The 18864-nt window shown below is 39.9% G+C and overlaps 1 protein-coding gene and 1 long non-coding RNA gene across 2 annotated transcripts in view; one reads left to right on the forward strand and one right to left on the reverse strand.

The window, feature by feature from the left end:
* The window catches only part of PLPPR1 (phospholipid phosphatase related 1), a 293103-nt gene that overhangs the window by 100244 nt on the left and 173995 nt on the right, over positions 1–18864 (forward strand). The window lies entirely within an intron of this gene.
* On the reverse strand, positions 6268–18512 carry LOC103878195. The gene is made up of 3 exons (XR_004177948.1): positions 18425–18512; positions 6809–6883; positions 6268–6352 (listed from the first exon to the last, which is right to left on the reverse strand). It is a non-coding gene; the product is annotated as an uncharacterized LOC103878195 (long non-coding RNA).

The raw sequence follows: 18864 nt of genomic DNA on the forward strand, positions 1-18864 counted from the left end.
CAGCAGATAATGTAGTTGCCTGGGGATGAGAAAGCAGAGAGCAGTAGATAAAGGACAATGATGAAACTTTTTGGGGATATGGAAATGCTCATTATCTTGATTATGGTGATGGATTCATGGGTGTATACACAGGTCAAATGTCGTCAAATTTACACTTTAAATATGTTCAGTTTATTTGTCAATTATACCTCATGAAGCTGGGGGAAAAAGCAAAAATAAATTGTATAGAAACTATTCTGCATCTCCCTTTAGTATTCCACTGTTTCTTTTCACGGTGAGAAGCTCCTGCTTTGAGATAATCACGCAGTTGACACTGAGCAGATTGGGGGCATTCAGGTCAGAGAGAGCTTGCATGGTCCAAGGTCTGTCACTTTATCAGCTGCATAACCCTAGGAAAGTTACTCAGTGTCCCTACACCTGTTTTCTCTTCTATAAAATGGAACTAATTATATACTTTAGTTCCATTTTATAGAATGGAACTATAAAGTATCCCATTTTATAGAATGGGATACTTTTAAAACTAAATTAGATTAAATGTCTGGCACTTCATAGATGGTAGCTATCACTATTAGATACATATTATTACATATCGTTAAGCACTTATTTTTTATGGGATTGGCACAAATTTACTGACAACTTTCTTAGTTTGATTTTAATTCTTGCTGATTCCCAACCAATTACTAAGAATAAAGCAACTAACAAAGAATGAGCAGACTATGGCTGAAAATATAGATAATACAAAATCACTTCTGGGCACTTATCTTCTTCATTCTCCATCGCTTGTGCCAGGCTGAGTTGGCAACAAATGTAGAAGTGTGTTCAGATGTTCCCAGTAGAGAATAGGATAATCCAGAGAATGTGTATCAGGTGCAAAGAGAGATTTAACAAACTGGTCAAGAAGTACTTGAAAAAGTATGGGTTTGGGTTTTAGTTTTGACAGGTATGGCTTTAAATATGAGCTCAGCCACTTACTACTTACAGAGGAAGTCCTGTACAAGTTATTAAACTTCTATAAACCTGAGTTTATGCATGTATAAAATGTATATAGTGGTACACACATCACAAATTTGTTGTGAGAATAAATAATAATCATGTTAATATTAGAAATAATTTTAAAGATAAATCTGTGCTTAATGGCCTCTACTTCCCTTCTTGTTCTTGATAAAGCCAATTGCATGGTTAATAATGATAATCATGTGATTTAACCTGACCTTGGTGGCATTTTTAAAAAATTGCCTGTTGTAATGCCCTGGTACAGCATTCTGTAAACTCATTCTGGAATCATGGGTATGTGTGAATGCAGGGAGAAATGAGATTACCTGAACTCCTGAATCCTCTCATTAATATTTCTTTTAAGGGGAGAATACCTGTCATATTTGAAACCTTCTAAGCTCAGGAGGGTAGCTAAAGCAGTATTTTTGTTTAAAAGTAGTGAAGACAGGTGCCAAAACTCAAGCCTCTAATTCCTAAGCAATTCCAAATTCTTTGACCCCAGCTGTGTCTGTTGTTGAGCTCATCAGGTTTAAAGGGGCCACCAGAGGAGGGCTTTTAGGACTCAGAAGTTCTGTTAGGGAAGTAGAAGCTGAAAGTGAGCCAGATGGAGCTGGAATCTGGAGGACTCGTCGTGAGCGGGGAGCCCACTTGGTCAGCTCAGTGAAGGCTCTCCCTCAGACGCCAACATCTACGTGTGGATATGGAAGGTTTGCCAACACTCACCTTCTTTTTCTTAGCTAACTTTCCACAGAGTCTGAGAAAGGTACATATTGTAACCTAACTTTTCAAAGGAGGAATTAAGTTCTAGAGAAACAGGTAGTGAAGAACTTTGCTTTGAAAGAAATTGTTAGTAAAGAGTTTAAAACCATGGATTCTGTACTCAGATTACCTGGGTTCAGTTTTTAGCTTTGCCCCTTACTAGCTGTGTGGTCTGGTGCCAGTTACTTAATCTTTCTCTTGGTTTTCCTATCTGTGAAACGGTGATAATAATAGTGTCTGCCTCATAGGGTTGTTCCCAGCACTGATATGAGTTGAAGCAAGGTGGTCAGAACAGTATCTGGCTTATAGCAAGTGCTATATTTGTGTTGGTTATTGTTTTTTGAATGTTTACTATAGGAAGTTTCATAAGAAAAGAAGCTATGGTGTATTGGGATTATCTTGGTTTTCCATAAACTATATTTGTCTTAGACTATTTGGCTAGTAATGTCTAATGACCTTGTAGTGGTTTTTAAATACAGATAGTTTGGAAACTGAGGGGGCACTGTGCCCTTGTGTCCTCTCATTGAACAACACTATTTCACTGTTGTTCAGTGTTTTCAGCTTAAAGAACATCCTCCTTCCACACTAGGAGGATGACTATTGTATGCCTACTGTACGTGAGTTTATCCCTGTAAGAAGGTGAAGAAAATTAGAGCAAAGTAAAATTCAGTGCTAAAAAGAAATAAGCTATTAAGCCATGAAAAGGCATGAAGGAAATTAAAGTACATATTACTAAGTGAAAGAAGCCAATCTGAAGAGCCTAAATATTGTAAGATTTCAACTATATGTCATTCTGGAAAAGCAAAGTTAGGGAGACAATAAGGAGGTCTGTGGTTACCAGGAGTTGGGGATTGGGGAAGAGATGAATAGGCGGAGCACAGATAATTTTGAGGGGGGCGAAATTACTTTGTATGATACCATAATGATGGCTACATGTCATTATCCATATATCCAAACCCAAAGAATGTACAAGTCAAGAATCAACCCTAATGTAATCTATGGACTCTGGATGCTTATAATGTGTCAATGTAAGTTTGTCAGTTGCAACAACGCACCACTCTGGTGGGGGATATTGTTACTGGGGAAGGCTATGCATATGTATGGGCAGCGGGTATATGAGAAATGTCTAAACCTTCTTCCCAATTTTGCTGTAAACCCAAATCTGCTTTTAAAAAAAACTAAGTCTTAATAATAAAAGAATGCACTAGTGAATTCCAGTACTTAAGTTGGTTTTTTCATCCCTTCTTTTTTCCTCAGTCTCTGGAACTTCTCTGTCTTCAATAATTTTAAGCAAGGATTATGGTTGTGTGTTCTCATGTCTAAATTTAGCCACCAGATTCAATCATGCTACAAAGCTGTGCATCTGAATTAGTGTTTAGCTGTGATAGAAATCCCTTGGGAATCAGGTTCCAATTGGGAAACTTAGATAAGCTTGAGTAACAGTCTTAGGAATAAAGTAATTTTTTTCTTTTTCCATATATAGAATTTTCCCCATCAATACCCACTTTGATCCACAAAATTTCCTTTACCACGCATGGTCTGTCTCTCTCATATTGCACATGTTTGAAATTGATCTTATACTTTAATATTATTTTCCTTTTAATAAGCATGGTTCTCAGCTGCTGGGAAGAATATAGGCCTAATTATTTCCCACTGATTTTATGTCCATTATGAAAGAAAATTTGCTGTAATTATTAAAGCATTATAATTTTTAGTAACATGAGAATGCAGGAAAGTGAACAGGTTGAATTTGGCCTCCAATATCAGATGGAACTAAATCTGAATTCTAGCATCACCATCTGAAACCTTTTGTCATTTGATAAATTATTTAACTTAAGCTCCAATCACTTTATCTGTAAAAATAAATAATTGGATCTACTAAACATGATATTTACATGGCTAGTTTTAGGCGATCATAATTAAATGATATGACATATACAAGTGCTTAGTCTTTTGCCTGGCATCAAGTGAGCACTCAGTAAAGAGTAAGTAACACTCTATCACTGTTTTTCAACGTTTTCAGCTTAAAGAACATCCTCCTTCGACACTAGGAGGAGGATGACTATTGTATGCCTGCTATACTTGAGTTTATCCCTGTAGGAAAGTGAAGAAAACTAGAACAAAGTAAAAACACACTTAAGCCATATAGCCATATGGCAGTTATAGGCTTAGACAACCTCGATGCAAGTCCCAGCTCCACTCCTTACTACTACTCTGTGAGTTTTTGGCAAGCTGCTTAACCTTGCTGTGCTTCATTTTCTCCATTTACAAAATTGGATCCATAATACCATCTATTGGGTAGTTGTGAGAATTAAGTAAGGTGATATACACAAGGCACTTGGCACATAGAACTGGCTCATGGAAAGCATTCAAATATTTGAATCACTAATATTCAAGGATAGTTGAAGAAATCACAGATTGTTAACAGCCTAACTAAACTCAAGTTTAGGTTTGGAGTTCTAGGAAGTGTTCGGGAGTTTTGTTCTACTGTATAAAGATGAAGTTGGCATCCGCTAATAGTTTCTGCCAGCCTTCAAGCCAAACTGACTATATCTTTGTATTAAGCCGTTACTGATTGCTTAAGAATTATAGAAAATATGAAAGTTTAACACTTAAGGAATTGTCTATTTAAAGAGACAAGCCTAAGTCATAGAAAATAATTTGAGGAGAGCATCAGATAATATAGTCCAAGTACTAAATGATATATTGTGGTAAGAACAGGAAATATATATATATATTTTGAGACCATTCCTTGCTCTGTCACCCAGGCTGGAGTGCAGTGGTGTGATCTGGGCTCACTGCAACCTTTGCTTCCTGGGCTCAAGTGATCCTCCCACCTCAGCCTCCCAAGTAGCTTGAACTACAGGTGTGCACCACCATGCCTGGCTAAATTTTTTATTTTTTTGTAGAGACAGTGTTTTGCCACATTGCCCAAGCTGGTCTCAAACTCCTGAGCTCAAATGATTTGCCCACCTTAGCCTCCCAGAGTGCCGGGATTACAGGCATGAGCCGCCGCGCATGGCCAGAACAGGAAAAATTGAAAGATGAACTTCAATTGTTCAGTGTATGGCAAATAACTAAAAGAGTTTAGAAGGTGGTAGAGATGGATTCCAATTCTAGACCAGCGGAACAGCAAGAGCAAATGGGTGGGACACGGTGGAACTGGGCCTGGTATTTGTGGAGGGGAGCAGCAGATGAATGATAAACCTTGGGAGAATCAGAGGATATCTGTGGACAAATAGTGGAAAGTGAGGCTGGGTATGGCTTTTGAGGCAACAGAGGACCTGTAAAGAGTCGAGCTTCCCCATTTTACAGATGAGGTGTAGAGGCATGAAGAACTATTTTTCTGTGTCATTATTAATTGGAGTCAGAGCTGGTGTTAGGCCCACCCTATTAGTCCTGACTCCCTGGCTAGTGAACTTGCAACTGCATCAGTGCGTGGGATTAGAGATTACAAAGAACCTGGACTGGGGAAAGTAGCTTGATGCTATCCCCATGCTCATTTTTTCTAATTTTGTAGATTAATCGCTGCCCTTTTTCTATCCACACCATATTCCCTAAAGCGAAAAAAGCAAATGTTACTTCATAGGCCACTCAAAGGCCTTATCTAAATCCCCATTTGGGAACACTCAACCCCAAACAAGCTATTTGGTTATTGGAGTGATGGCTTAGAATCAGTTTCTGATTCCCTGGCAACGTGTTTTCCATTGTATCACATCACTTGCACTTGTTTACTGTGATTTCAAACTCCTCTCTTAATGGTCTCCTTATTTCTATCCCTACCAGGCTAGATGGCCCAGTTTTGTTTTGTTTGGTTTTCCTACGGTGTTTTTTTCTCTCACTTTTACCAACTACCTCAAGATCAATGACACATTATCCTCTTCCACTTAAGTGGGGCTCTCAGGATTGCTCTCCCTGTGGCTCCGTAAGATCTGCTGGTTTGGAGTTTATATTCTGTCGAGTTGTGTTCCTGAATCATGTGGGTCATTAGAGTAGAAAGACGTTTCCCTTCTACTCTGAGTTACCTCCGGCTTAAAGGTTGCAGATCTTATTGCTGTGGGAGTCCTTTCTTGATAAAAGCTGGAGACTCACCTCCTCGGAGATCCCTGTTTGCTACTGCATTCTTGTACATTTTCACCTTTACATTTTTCAGTTTTCCCTTCCTGCCTCTGTCTGCCCAGCAGGCTCTCAACGAAGAAAGGAGCAGCAGGAGAGTCAGGTCAATCCTGCCCATCAACACACCCGAGGTTTATTTTAGATGGCTGTGCTGGGAAGAGGAGGCAGGTCAGAAACTGTAGACAAAATGCAAAAGCAGATAGTGTCTTCTGTGATTGAAATTACAGGGATTTAGGAAAGTTTCTCCGATATGATTTTTTTCCCCCTCATTAGCTTTAATCTTTCTCCTTCACCTCTGAGTGGGTGTTAATTACTTAGGAGTTCTTACCTCACCTCCTCCTCCTCTTCTTCCCTCCTTTAGTGAAAGGTAAATAGGAATTAGTGGGGAATAATTATTTCATCTTCTCTTTCACAGTTTATTACCAGCCCACTTCCCTCTAGAATCTGATATACTGCTTGCATGCTGCAAATTGCTCCAGAGTGCCTGAAAGAAACATATAATGTCCATATGAATAGCTTATGTGGTCAGTATTAAGAGTTGAGGGAGTAAGTACATGTGTACACCAAATCGGAGATCTGTTTCACTGGATATATTTAAATTGGGGGACAAAAGGCTTGTAGATTCTCTTTTGCTGGTCCTATTTGATGCCATTTAACACATGATTTGTATGACAATGTCCTTTTTTCCTCTGACTTTAAGCTGCATTTATCACCTTAGTGAAGCTTCCAATTTCTCTACCTTTACTTGTTACTATTGAATCTTTTACTCATAAATCCCTTCCTTTCTATTCAATTTTTGGTTAATAAGGTCAGCATATGTTTATTTATGAATTGTATTTATTCTGTGTGTTTACTTTTAAGAACTTTGTACTTTTACGTGTAGAAGTATGTTGTGTTACTATGAGTCATACTAGCATGGTGAGGGCTTGAACGTGGTTACCTGACTTGCAGCATCTGGCTCTTCTGACTTGTGGTCAAGGTGATCTTCTTGGGGTAGAGTGATGGGTACCTGAAGCTGGGTAGGGGAGTGGGGGCAGTGGACAGGGGTGAGAGATGTGGGAATGGTTAATGGGTCTAAAAATATAGTTACAGAGAATGAATAAGATCAGGTATTTGTTAGTGCAACAGAGTGATTATTTTATAAATCACTGTACATTCTAAAATATAATTGTACATTTTTAAATGGCTAAAAGTATAATTGGAGTGATTGTAACTTAAAAAATGATAAATGCTTAAGGTGATGGATACCCCATTTACCTGCATGTGGTTATTACATGTTGTATGCTTGTTTTAAAATATCTTATACCCTGTACATATGTAGACATACTATGTACCCATAAAAATTAAAAATGAAAAAGATGTGCTCTTCACTGAGCCTGTTCCTTAAGTCTGAAGGGCTGTCAGAGAGGTGATGTTCTTTGGCAGACTGAGGGGCAGTTCTGGAGAGAAGGAAGCACATTGGGCTTGGAAATATGTAAAGGAAAGAGAAGCAACTGACAAGGAGAGGCACCATGCTGGTTTTCGCTGCCAGGTGAGAAAGGAAGTCAGGAAGAAGAAGAGCACAGGTCACAAGGAATGGAAGTTGGAGGGACAAGGAATATATAGTTGGGTAGGAATTGATGGAAGAAGGTAAGATTAAAGCAGGAGAATATCAAGTATAATAAGGGACACTGATAGCCCATACTTTGCTTTGGGCAAATTAGAAAAGGATGCCAGTCCGTTTGGGTGGAGGTGATCCTGTGTTGGGGTGTACAGCTTTGTGAGCAGAGAGCAGGCTGCTTTTTAGCTTTCATTTGCCTCCTTAGTTGGGTGTCCTTTTGCAAGGCACAGCCTGCATACTGTACATGCAGCCTGGGGTGAACTGCCCAAGAATATCCTCTAAAGAGCAGTGTATAGTTTCTAGTATGTGTTAACACTAGAAAAGAACTGGAGGCTAAAATGTAATGAAGAAAATAGCTAGACTCTGAAATAGTCATAATGTGTCTTTCCATAATGTATTAGGCTTTACAAATTTCCTAAACATCCATGCCTCATTTGATTCTCCAAATAGCCCTGAGTGTACTGTTATCCCCACTGTGTAAATGAATAGACAGGTTCAAGTTATCAAGTTATTCACAAGTAATAAGTAAGTGGCAGAGGCAGGATTTAAATCCAGATCCTCTGACTAAAATCCTGAGCTTTTCTGCTGCACCAGGCTACCTACGCAGCACAGAGAGAGCATAGATGAGGCTGTGTGTGTGAATTATCATTATTACCCCTCATGCAGGTGGGTAATTAAGTTATGCACATCCAGTCATTAAGACAACTCTGTCATTTTGTACCATCTTGTCTATCCCAGTATTATTTTCCATAATATGGTAAGTAGGCTGTGGGTCAATATACATCAGAGTTCTTGCTACTGAGGTGATTTCAAGAAATGAATTCCTGTGCCTCAATTTCCCCATTTCTAAACTAAGGTCAGTATTATCTACCTCATAACTCACTGGGTTGTTAAAAGTCATAGTCATATTTCTGAATGTTAACATTTATAAGACAGGCTATATTTCACTTACTGCTGTATCCCAAAGACTAGCGTAGTACCTGGCACAAACAGGTGTTTTATATCTATCTGGCTGCCTGCCTGTCTATTGAAAGAATTAATGAATTTGAAGGTTTACTGCATGCTGGGTGCTGTACTAAATGCTTTACAAATATTATTTATTTCCCATCACAGAGATGCAGGATAGGTATAACAACCTCCATTTCAGAAGTAAGGAAATCAAGATACAAGATTGGTCCCAAAGCTTATGCTCTTAGCTACCAGAATTATTAAATTTGAACCCCAGCCCTGGCTCTCACTAGCTGTGTGACCTCTGTTGAGTTACTTCACTCATTAGCACCAGGCACTCTGATATGTGCCACATCTGTTGCCTGCTTTAATGCTCACAAAGTGCCTGTGAAGCAGGCATTATCACCCTCCAGTGACAGAGGATGACTAAGGCTCAGAGAAGATAATACTTTACCTAGGGTGATAAAGCTAAAAAGTGGCAGAACAAGGATTTGAGCCTATGTATTTATTTCTATTTCAAATGTGATGATTTTCCCCCAGGGTTTGGTAGGATTAAAGTTGACTATTTATGAACTGTGACCACTTCTGTGTGCCTATCCTACCACTGGGATGTAGTTGTCTTTTCATATTAAGGGAAGGGGTCTCCAGCAACTGTTTTTATCATTAGAACTCCTTTTAATTATTTACTTAATGTTTTCTAAGTATCATTTTTTCATGTTTAAGTATCATGTTTAATGACACCAGTGTCTTCAAAGGGTGAAGAAATACAGATTATTTCACAACAAATAGATGAAAAAAAATCTACCAATTGCAAAATTAATTATTTTGCCATGAGGCCTCTTGGGATGAATACATTATAAAGACAGAAGTGTGTTCGCCGCCATATGGAATGTTAGTCACTTTGGCTGTGCCTCTACATCCTTGGAAAGAAGCCAGTGGCATTGTCTCCCATGCAGTGAGACCTGAGAGAGTGTGCATTGCCAGAGCTAATGAGGGATGTGTGCTCAAAGGAGAAAAAGTCATCGCCAAAGACGTGAAGGAGAGAAAGAGTGACTAGTTGATCTTCAGGAACTGGGCTTACAATTCTTTACAAACTAAAGCTTTTCATATTTGTTTACTCTAGAGACATTTAAAAAGCTATCAAGATTTTTAGATTTAGACTGGAAGAAAAGAGAAATTCTCATTGAGGATGGGTTCCTTTTTCCCTTCAGGATTGACAGTGTGGTGAGGAGGTAGTCAGATAAGATGCCAGGGAGTGATTGTAGAATGAATAGGCAGCGTGAATGAATAGGCAACACTCACATTGGGAGTGTTGCCGTTATATTGCCATTTTACTTCCAGGTAAGCATGGAAATGTAAACTGAGAGTTATATATAATTGGCCAATGGAGTGACCATGTTTTAGAAGTTAATAAATTTTTAGGTTCACGGCAAAATTGAGCCGAAAGTACAGAGTTCTCATATACTCCTTATTCCCACATATGCACAGTCTCCCTAGAATGGCCATTTTGAACTAGAAGATGAAAGTGGATGTGGTTTCAGAGCCAAGGACTGAAGGTCTGGAATCTAGACCTGAACCTGGAATCAGCTGGAGTCTATGATCCGAAACAGCTGGAGAACCTTTCCCTATTCTGTGCCTCAGCTGCTCACAGGAACAAGAGGAATAAGCATCTGCAACAAATTGCCATTTGATAGAGTTAATGAGAAGAAGCTTGTGAATCTATAACCTCCTCAAATGAGAGGGATAGTGTGAGTACAAAAGGAACTAGAAAGGTATCATTACTTCCCTATCCACCTACATCCATCTATACTTCCCTCTTTGTGTCACCAAAAGGACGAAGGTTTTAAACATTCTCATAAAAATCACTTTTGAAGAATAGATTTTGTTTTTTCTAGAGAAACAGAAAACAAGGTGAATAAGTAGAGACAGTGGATTACTGAAATGTACGGAAGCCAAATTTGAGTTTTATTCATTCAGCAAATGTTTGTAGAGTTCTACTGTGCACTAGACTCTGGTTGTTACTGAGCGAAATGTGCAGGTATTTAAAAAGCCAGCAAGGATGAAATAGCCTTGAAATGGTTAGGGTGGAAATTGGTATGCAAAATGTTATTTATATCTTTACATGTATTGGCGAGTGGCTAAAAGACAGGAGAGGATGTCTTACGTTTTTACAATACAGGCTCTCTCCACAGGGACTTTACCCCATTTAAATAGCTCTTCATCGTCTCATCTGCTGTAGAAGAATAAATAGCCCCTGCTAGAAGGTACAATATGCAGCTATTTAATGACACATAATAACCTAACAGAAGCCAATAAAATTGTTCTACCCTTAGACAGTGTGGGGGCAGAATAGGGATAAAAAGACAATAGCCAATTACTTACAATGGAATTTGGCCAAAGAGTTGTAGGGAGGCTCATTTTTGTGAAAAGTGTAATAAGACTTATTGAACTCCCACAATTTGGTATGTATGTACTCTGTCTAGCCTAGTAGGAAGGACAGTACAGTACTAGGATGATAAACTGGCAATAGTAAGATGCAAGACAGATGTGAGAAAGAGGTGGAAAGTGTGCTCCATGAGATAAGCAACCTCAAGGTCTGCCAGAAGGCAACACTGTCTGCTTAGAGGTCTCATGATAATGATGCCTGGCAGGAATCCTGTGACAAAAGGATCCAAACATGGAAGTTTCCATTTGGAAGAAAATATGACATTTCTATATAACTTATCCCCATGTAGAAGTATCATATTCTTTAAATATGAATTCCTTGACTAGAAAATAAACATTAATTACCAACTATGAAGAACAGGGCATGTTATACATTGCAAAGAGAGATTGGTCTCCCAGGAGAATCTATGGGAATCTCCTCTGGCAAGAGGAAAGATTCCATACTGTGAAAGTATTGGCTATGCTTCATGTTATTTAATCATTAGCATCATAAATTCTTAATGACTAGGAGGGTTGGTATAACAAAAATAGCTATAATTTATTGAGCATCCTCATTATGCCAGTCACTGGGGTAAGCATTTTATGTGAATTATCTTATTTAATTCTGAGCATGATCTATGGAGTAGATATTATTACCAGTTGGGGATTAGAGAGATTAAGTACTTTGCCAAAAACCACACTGCAAATGGCAAATCTTACTACTCCCTGTTAGATGAAATTGAACTGAAGTAAAACTCAAATTCTTAACAACAATGATGAATTTTTCCTAACATATGATGAGCAGGAGGATTCTAGGTTGTATATGGATGAGTATTTAAAAACATTCATTGAGCAAGGCTTAGAAAAGAATCCAACCCTTAGTTCCTAGAACAAGACTAAGTAAAAATAGTAGATTTAAAGTTAATTATCTAGCAACAGGATGGACATGGGAAAGACATAAAGAAGTATGTGAGTAACCGAGATTGGAAAACTCTGCATGAAAACACACATCTTTACCTGAACCTCCATCACTGACACCTTCTATTCCCACACTCCCTGGAATTTCAGTCCCTATATCCCCCCAATGATTGCCCAACCCAGATCAACGCATTGTTGACTTTCTCTACTGCGGCTCCTTTGTTGCCTAACAATATAGAAAATGTAGTGCATAACCCTGCTAATTGGCCAAACCACTGCAGATTTATCATTCTTGAGCCTAATTGGTTCTCCTGGTTCAGCAAGTCTACTTTTTATCTTCCAGTGTCTAGTCCAAACCATTACCAGTGTTCTGGATCCGAATCTATCTGATCCTCTCTCTCACTAGGTGATCTCCACTTTCTCCTTCACTAAGAGAATATCTCATAAGACTTTATCTTCTTACATGTAAGTGAAAGGAGGTACAGAAAGTTTAAGTAACTTGACCAAAGTCTTACTGCTAATAATAGTAGAGCAGGGATTCAAACTTTGTCATTCTAGCTATAGACTTTGCCCTATTAACCACTATACCGTTCTGCCTCTCTCTGGTCATACATTTTGAGTGACTTAATAAATAAATGAGTAGATGAGTTAAAGACGCATCAGAACTTGAAACTTGGGCTGCTTCTGGCCTATAGTAGCCAATACAGCTAGGCTTGTACTTCAATGTGCCCTGACCCCACATGTTTTTGTTTGGACTTGGTTTTATCTGGATGGCCTTTTCATCAAGGATAAGAGGAACTCCTACGAGGAACTTCCTCTGTGATTTAGTCTTTGCTTTGTCCCAGCTTGCTATGTGGCCAGAATGGATGCTCCCCCTATCTTTGCCTGCTTCAACTAGTTCTTCTACATTCCCTATTTTACTTTAGGACATTCACCCGGATAGGAATTCAGGAATAGTCCCAGAATCTTTCCCTGGCTCTCCTAAAACTCATTCTCTTGACTGTCTCATTTTTTCATTTTCCACTGTTGTTTCTTTAATTCCTTCATTTGGCTGCTGCTGCTTCCTTTTTTTTCCCCTTGGCATTAAGGATTCAGTGATGAACAGGACAAACAAAGCTTCTGTCCTCAAGGAGTTCCCATTACATTGGGCAGAGGATGCAACCGAGATCAGATTGTGATAACTACCATGACAAGTGTCAAGTATGAGTGGGAAAAGCAAACCCCAGGGAGTGGGGTATAGTGGGATGGCCTGAGAGTATTAAAAGCTTCTGTGAGGTAGATGTTCATAAATTTATTGTGCACCTAGAGATACAAGTTGAGTGATTTTTTTTTTTTTCTTGTAACATTTACTTGGTTGGATGAGGCATGGACAAAGTGGATGGATCAATGGCTTTCTTCATTTCCTTGTCATCTCTTATTTGGCCCCATTACATCGAGTTCCTGCCTGTCTACAACCCCGTATTAATGCCAGCATGTTCTTTGTAAAACACAGGTGTGTCATATTGTTGCTCTGACTAGAAATTTCTAATGCCCTCTACTTATAGCATTGATTTCCAACTTAAGTCTATCAAATCATCTAGAGAGATTACCAGACAGACTAGAGGTTGCCTCTTCATCCTTCCTGTCCTTGCCAATTTCTTATTCTGTAGGTCTGGCTAGTGCTATGGGCTGCATTGTGTCTTTCCTCAAGTTCATATATTGAAGTCCTAACCCCTCATCTCTCAGAATGTGACTCTGTTTTGAAGCCAGGGCCTCTAAAGAACTAAAGAGCTTCTGTACAGCAAAAGAAACTACCATCAGAGTGAACAGACAACCTACAGAATGGGAGAAAAATTTTATAATATACCCATCTGACAAAGGGCTAATATCCAGAATCTACAAAGAACTTAAAGAAATTTACAAGAAAAAATCCAACAACCCCATCAAAAAGTGGGCGAAGGATATAAACAGACATTTCTCGAAAGAAGACATTTATGCAGCCAACAGACACATGAAAAAATGCTCATCACTAGCCATCAGAGAAATGCAAATCAAAACCGCAATGAGATACTATCTCACACCAGTCAGAATGGTGCTCATTAAAAAGCTGGGAAACAACAGGTGCTAGAGAGGATGTGGAGAAATAGGAACACTTTTACACTGTTGGTGGGAGTGTAAACTAGTTCAACCATTGTGGAAGACAGTGTGGTGATTCCTCAAGGATCTAGAACTAGAAATACCATTTGACCCAGCCATCCCATTATTGGGTATATACCCAAAGGATTACAAATCATGTTGCTATAAAGACACATGTACACATATGTTTATTGCGGCACTATTCACAATAACAAAGACTTGGCACCAACCCAAATGTCCATCAATGATAGACTGGATTAAGAAAATGTGGCACATATACACCATGGAATACTATGCAGCCATTAAAAGGATGAGTTCATGTCCTTTGTAGGGACATCGATGAAGCTGGAAACGCATCATTCTGAGCAAACTGTTGCAAGGACAAAAAACCAAACATCACATGTTTTCACTCATAGGCGGGATTGAACAATGTGAACACTTGGATACAGGGTGGGGAACATCACACACTGGGGCCTGTTGTGGGGTGGGGGGAGGGATAGCATTAGGAGATATACCTAATGTAAATGACGAGTTAATGAATGTAGCACATCAACATGGCACATGTATGCATAGGTAACCTGCACATTGTGCACATGTACCCTAGAACTTCAAGTATAATAAAAGAATTAAGTTAAATGGGGTCATTGGAGTCAGCCCTAATCCAGTGATGGGTGTCCTTGTAAAAAGAGGTTAGGACACAGAGACACATGGACTAAGGGGTGACCATGTGAAGACACAGTGAGAAAGCAGCCATCTCAACCCAAGGAGAGAGGTCTCAGGAAAAACCAAACCTATTGACACTTTAACCTTGGACTTCCATCCTCTGGAACTATGAGAAAATTAATTTCTGTTGAAGCCATCCAGTCTGTGACATTTTGTGATGGCAGCCCTAGCAGACAAATATAGATGGGATCTGAGAATCTGCATTTCTAACACATTCTCAGTTGATGCTGGTGGTCTAGAGACCACACTTCGAAAACTACTGGTCTGAAGAACAATTTGCTAAATCCTTCATAAACTGGTCTATTTCCAATTTCATTTCCCCACCTTCTCATTCACTTATATAATAGTGTTCTAACCAACTACACTACTCATAGCATTTTCAATATGCCAAATACTTTCTCATCTGTTGTCTCTGCTCATGCTGTTTCTCTTGCCTTAACATTCATTCCCCTTTCTCACCATAGAAAGTCCAGACCTTTCATGTAGTATTTGTCTTTCTGTGCCTGGCTTATTTCAGTTAACATAATGTCCTCCAGTTTCATTCATGTTGCTGCAACTCACAGAAGCAGAAAGTAAAATGGTGGATACCAGGGGCTGAGGGGACTGAGGAGGTGTTGGTCAAAGGATACCAAATTTCAGATGGGAAGAATCGGTTCAAAAGAGCTATTGCACATCATGGGGACTGTAGTTAATAGTAATGTATTATGTACTTGAAAATAGCTCAGAAAGTAGATTTAAGGGTTCTCACCACAAACAAATGATAAGTATTTAAGGTAGTTCATATGTTAATTAGCTTGATTTAGTATTTCATAATGTATACAAATTTTAAACATCATATTGTACAAAATCTATACAATGTTTTTTTGAGACGGAGTTTTGCTCTTTTCATCCAGGCTAGAGTGCAATGATCTCAGCTCACTGCAACCTCCATCTCCCGGGTTCAAGTGATTCTCCTGCCTCATCCTCCCAAGTAGCTGGGATTACAAGTACCCGCCACCATGCCCAGCTAATTTTTGTGTTTTTAATAGAGACAGGGTTTTACCATGTTGGCCAGGCTAGTCTTGAACTCCTGACCTCAGGTGACCCACCCCCTTCAGCCTCCCAAAGGGCTGGGATTACAAGTGTAAGCCACCATGACTGGCAATATATACGATTTGTCGGTTAAAAAATAAGAATCAGAATAAGAAAATGTCAGGCCAGGTGTGGTGGCTTATGCCTATCATCCCCGTGATTTGGGAGGCCAAGACAGAAGGATAGCTTGAGGCCAGAAGTCTAAGACCAGCTTGGGCAACATGTGCAAGGTCCTATCTCTATCAAAAAAATAAGAAAACAGACAGATATGGTGGCAGGTGCCTGTGGTCCCAGCTGCTCAGGAGGCTGAGGCAGGAGGACCCCTTGAGCCCAGGAGGTTGAAGCTGTAGTGAGCCATGATAGCACCACTGCATTCTGCTTGGGTGATAGAGCAAGAGCCTGTCTCAAAAAAAAAAAAAAAAAAAAAAAAAAAAATCCCTAAACATAACCTCCTCTGAGAATCCTTCCCTCATTCTACTATTTAGATAAAATTGCTACTTCCCTCTGTCTCTCACAGTGCTTCATATCTCTTGGTATTTCTCATAGTGTAGCATAATTCTTCGTGTCTCTTGCTTTGAGAAACTATAGCCTATTTGCTTCTGCATCCCCAATGACTAGCACGGGGCCTGGCACATAGCAGATGCTCAATAAATGTTTGTTGAAAAAATGACTAGTTAGGCAGTTAGATTCTTAGTGTGGTTGAAGAAGGGCCTTCAGAACAGTCTTGAATGAAGAAGGGGTAATACACTTGATCTCCTCTTATAAGGATACCTGATATAAAGCCTCCCCAGACGGAGGCCCATGGAGTAGAAAGCATAGGTCTCCTAGAACACCCCAACAACTACCAGCCAGCCTAATTTAAGAGACTTTCTGTTAACTACACAGAAAGAAAGGCAGGATGTTTCAAAATCACGTGTCCCATGTCCTGTCCTTCTCTTGGATTGCCCGGGAAATTTAGAAACCAGTAAAGTACCATTACTGAAAGCATAGCTGAACAAACTGGCTGAACAAACAAGTTCCAAGAACGAAGTTCAGAAGCAGTGAGTTCCTTATTCCCCAGTAAGGGCCTAAGGAGCAGTTAACAAAATGCTCTCTGCCTGTAATCTCCCTATCACGCCAGCCAGGACGGAGTACATTACCTGAGTTCTCAGTGATGACACAGATCGTTATCCTAGGGTCAAGAAGTTTAAAATGCTGCCAGAAGCACATGACCTGGCCGGGCGCGGTGGCTCAAGCCTGTAATCCCAGCACTTTGGGAGGCCGAGACGGGCGGATCACGAGGTCAGGAGATCGAGACCATCCTGGCTAACACAGTGAAACCTCGTCTCTACTAAAAATACAAAAACTTAGCCGGGCGAGGTGGCGGGCGCCTGTAGTCCCAGCTACTCGGGAGGCTGAGGCAGGAGAATGGCGTAAACCCGGGAGGCGGAGCTTGCAGTGAGCTGAGATCCGGCCACTGCACTCCAGCCTGGGTGACAGAGCGAGACTCCGTCTCAAAAAAAAAAAAAAAAAGAATGTGAAAAAGACAGAGATGCTTTATTTTGTGATATTGATATTTTGCCATTGTAAGCCTTGTTCTGATTCCACATGGCATTAAGAATTTTAAGAAACTTCTGTTTCTGATTTATGCTACTTAATTAAAAAGAACTAGGATGTTATTAAGGCTGTGTTGTTGGGTGAAATGTCACTATGACATTTTTAAAACAGTGGAGTCACAGCTCAGCTACCTGATAACATTAAAACTAAACAGAAACTATATGTGCAAGCTGAGAGTAACTTCCCCACAAAAGAGGTCCTGTGCTTGGAATTACCTATTGGCTGGTTTGATGGACTCGTGTGAACTTCACTCACAAGTTGTTCTCTGTGGCTCAGAGCGAATTCTACCTAGTGCTTAGTGGTCTAGTATATTTCCAATGTCTGCACATTTATAATTTGTAAGGAATGTCTTGTATTTGTTCACAGTAAGGGCTCCTTGTGAGAATTACCCGTTTTCTGTCTTTGAGTGGGTTTTACAATAGTAACTTTTAGTCTTATGAAGGCACCTATTTCTTTGTAGTATTAGGGGATATTTTGAATTACTCTGGGAATCATGATGATGAATTTTCATACTAACTGCCTTTTTGGCACATCCTGTCTTTTTAGTAATACTTGCTTAGTGGGGAAGGAGCAGAATAGCATAAAGCATAGAGACTGATGAATTAAGAAGACGGGAGAGCAAAATTTAGGAGGAAAAAAGACCCAGGAAATGGACAAAGAGAAATAAATTCCAGGGAAGGAGAAGGAAAGAGGGGGACATATGTAGAGAAGAGAGAAGATGTAGTTTCAGGAATTGGAGGCGACTGTGCAGGAAACCAGCAGCTCATACGGCAGTTATTTTTGGAGTGCGGGGTGAAGGGCCCCAGGCACTCATTTGCTGTTTACACATCTCAGGCTCTTTGCTATTCACGTTACTCTCATTATCCTGTGAAATCCTCCCAAGAACCCGGTGGGATATTAACATCCTGGTTCAGTGGTTCAGAGAAGTTAAGTCACTTGCCTAATATCACTTAGTAAGTGGCAGAAATGGAATTCAAGCCCAGGAGTGTTCTGACATCAAAGCTCATTCTTATGGTCAAGTCCAAGGGGTTTCTTTTTCCTAGCTCAGGGCATTCTGCAAACCATGGTCATAACTGAAGTCAAATTTGGATACCCATTCACCTGAGGAAGGATATTAGGAGAGGGTCCTACATGTGGGCGGTTAGGCTGGCACCAACCTACCTCTCTGCTCCAAGTGAACGGAAGGGAGTTTCAGTTGCCTAGGGTGTCTTGCCTTAGTATCACTGTGAGGTGGGTAAATGAGTTGAGTCTTCCATACTCTTTCCTCTGGAATGTACCTCCGGTGGACCCTCATACAGTAAATGCCCTTGTGACCAATCTTCTTTACTTCAGTCCCATATTTCATTGCCTGTGGACTCTGTCCTCATTTATAGGACACTTAAGTGCCCTGGTTATCTGACTTCAAACCCTGCCCTGGTCACTTGCCTTGCAATGAAACTACATATACAACTCCTGTAAAAAGCTCCTAAAGAGTAAGGAAATTGCTACCAGCTCCCAAGTAATCAGACCTGGAATGTGGATCCTCCACCACCTTTCTTCCATCTCATTTTCAGCCATTAGTTGGAACTGTTGCTTCAGCTCTCTTGTTGCCTCATAGAATG

This window comes from Papio anubis, chromosome 13 (genome assembly GCF_008728515.1).
Source record: "Papio anubis isolate 15944 chromosome 13, Panubis1.0, whole genome shotgun sequence".
NCBI lineage: Eukaryota > Metazoa > Chordata > Mammalia > Primates > Cercopithecidae > Papio > Papio anubis.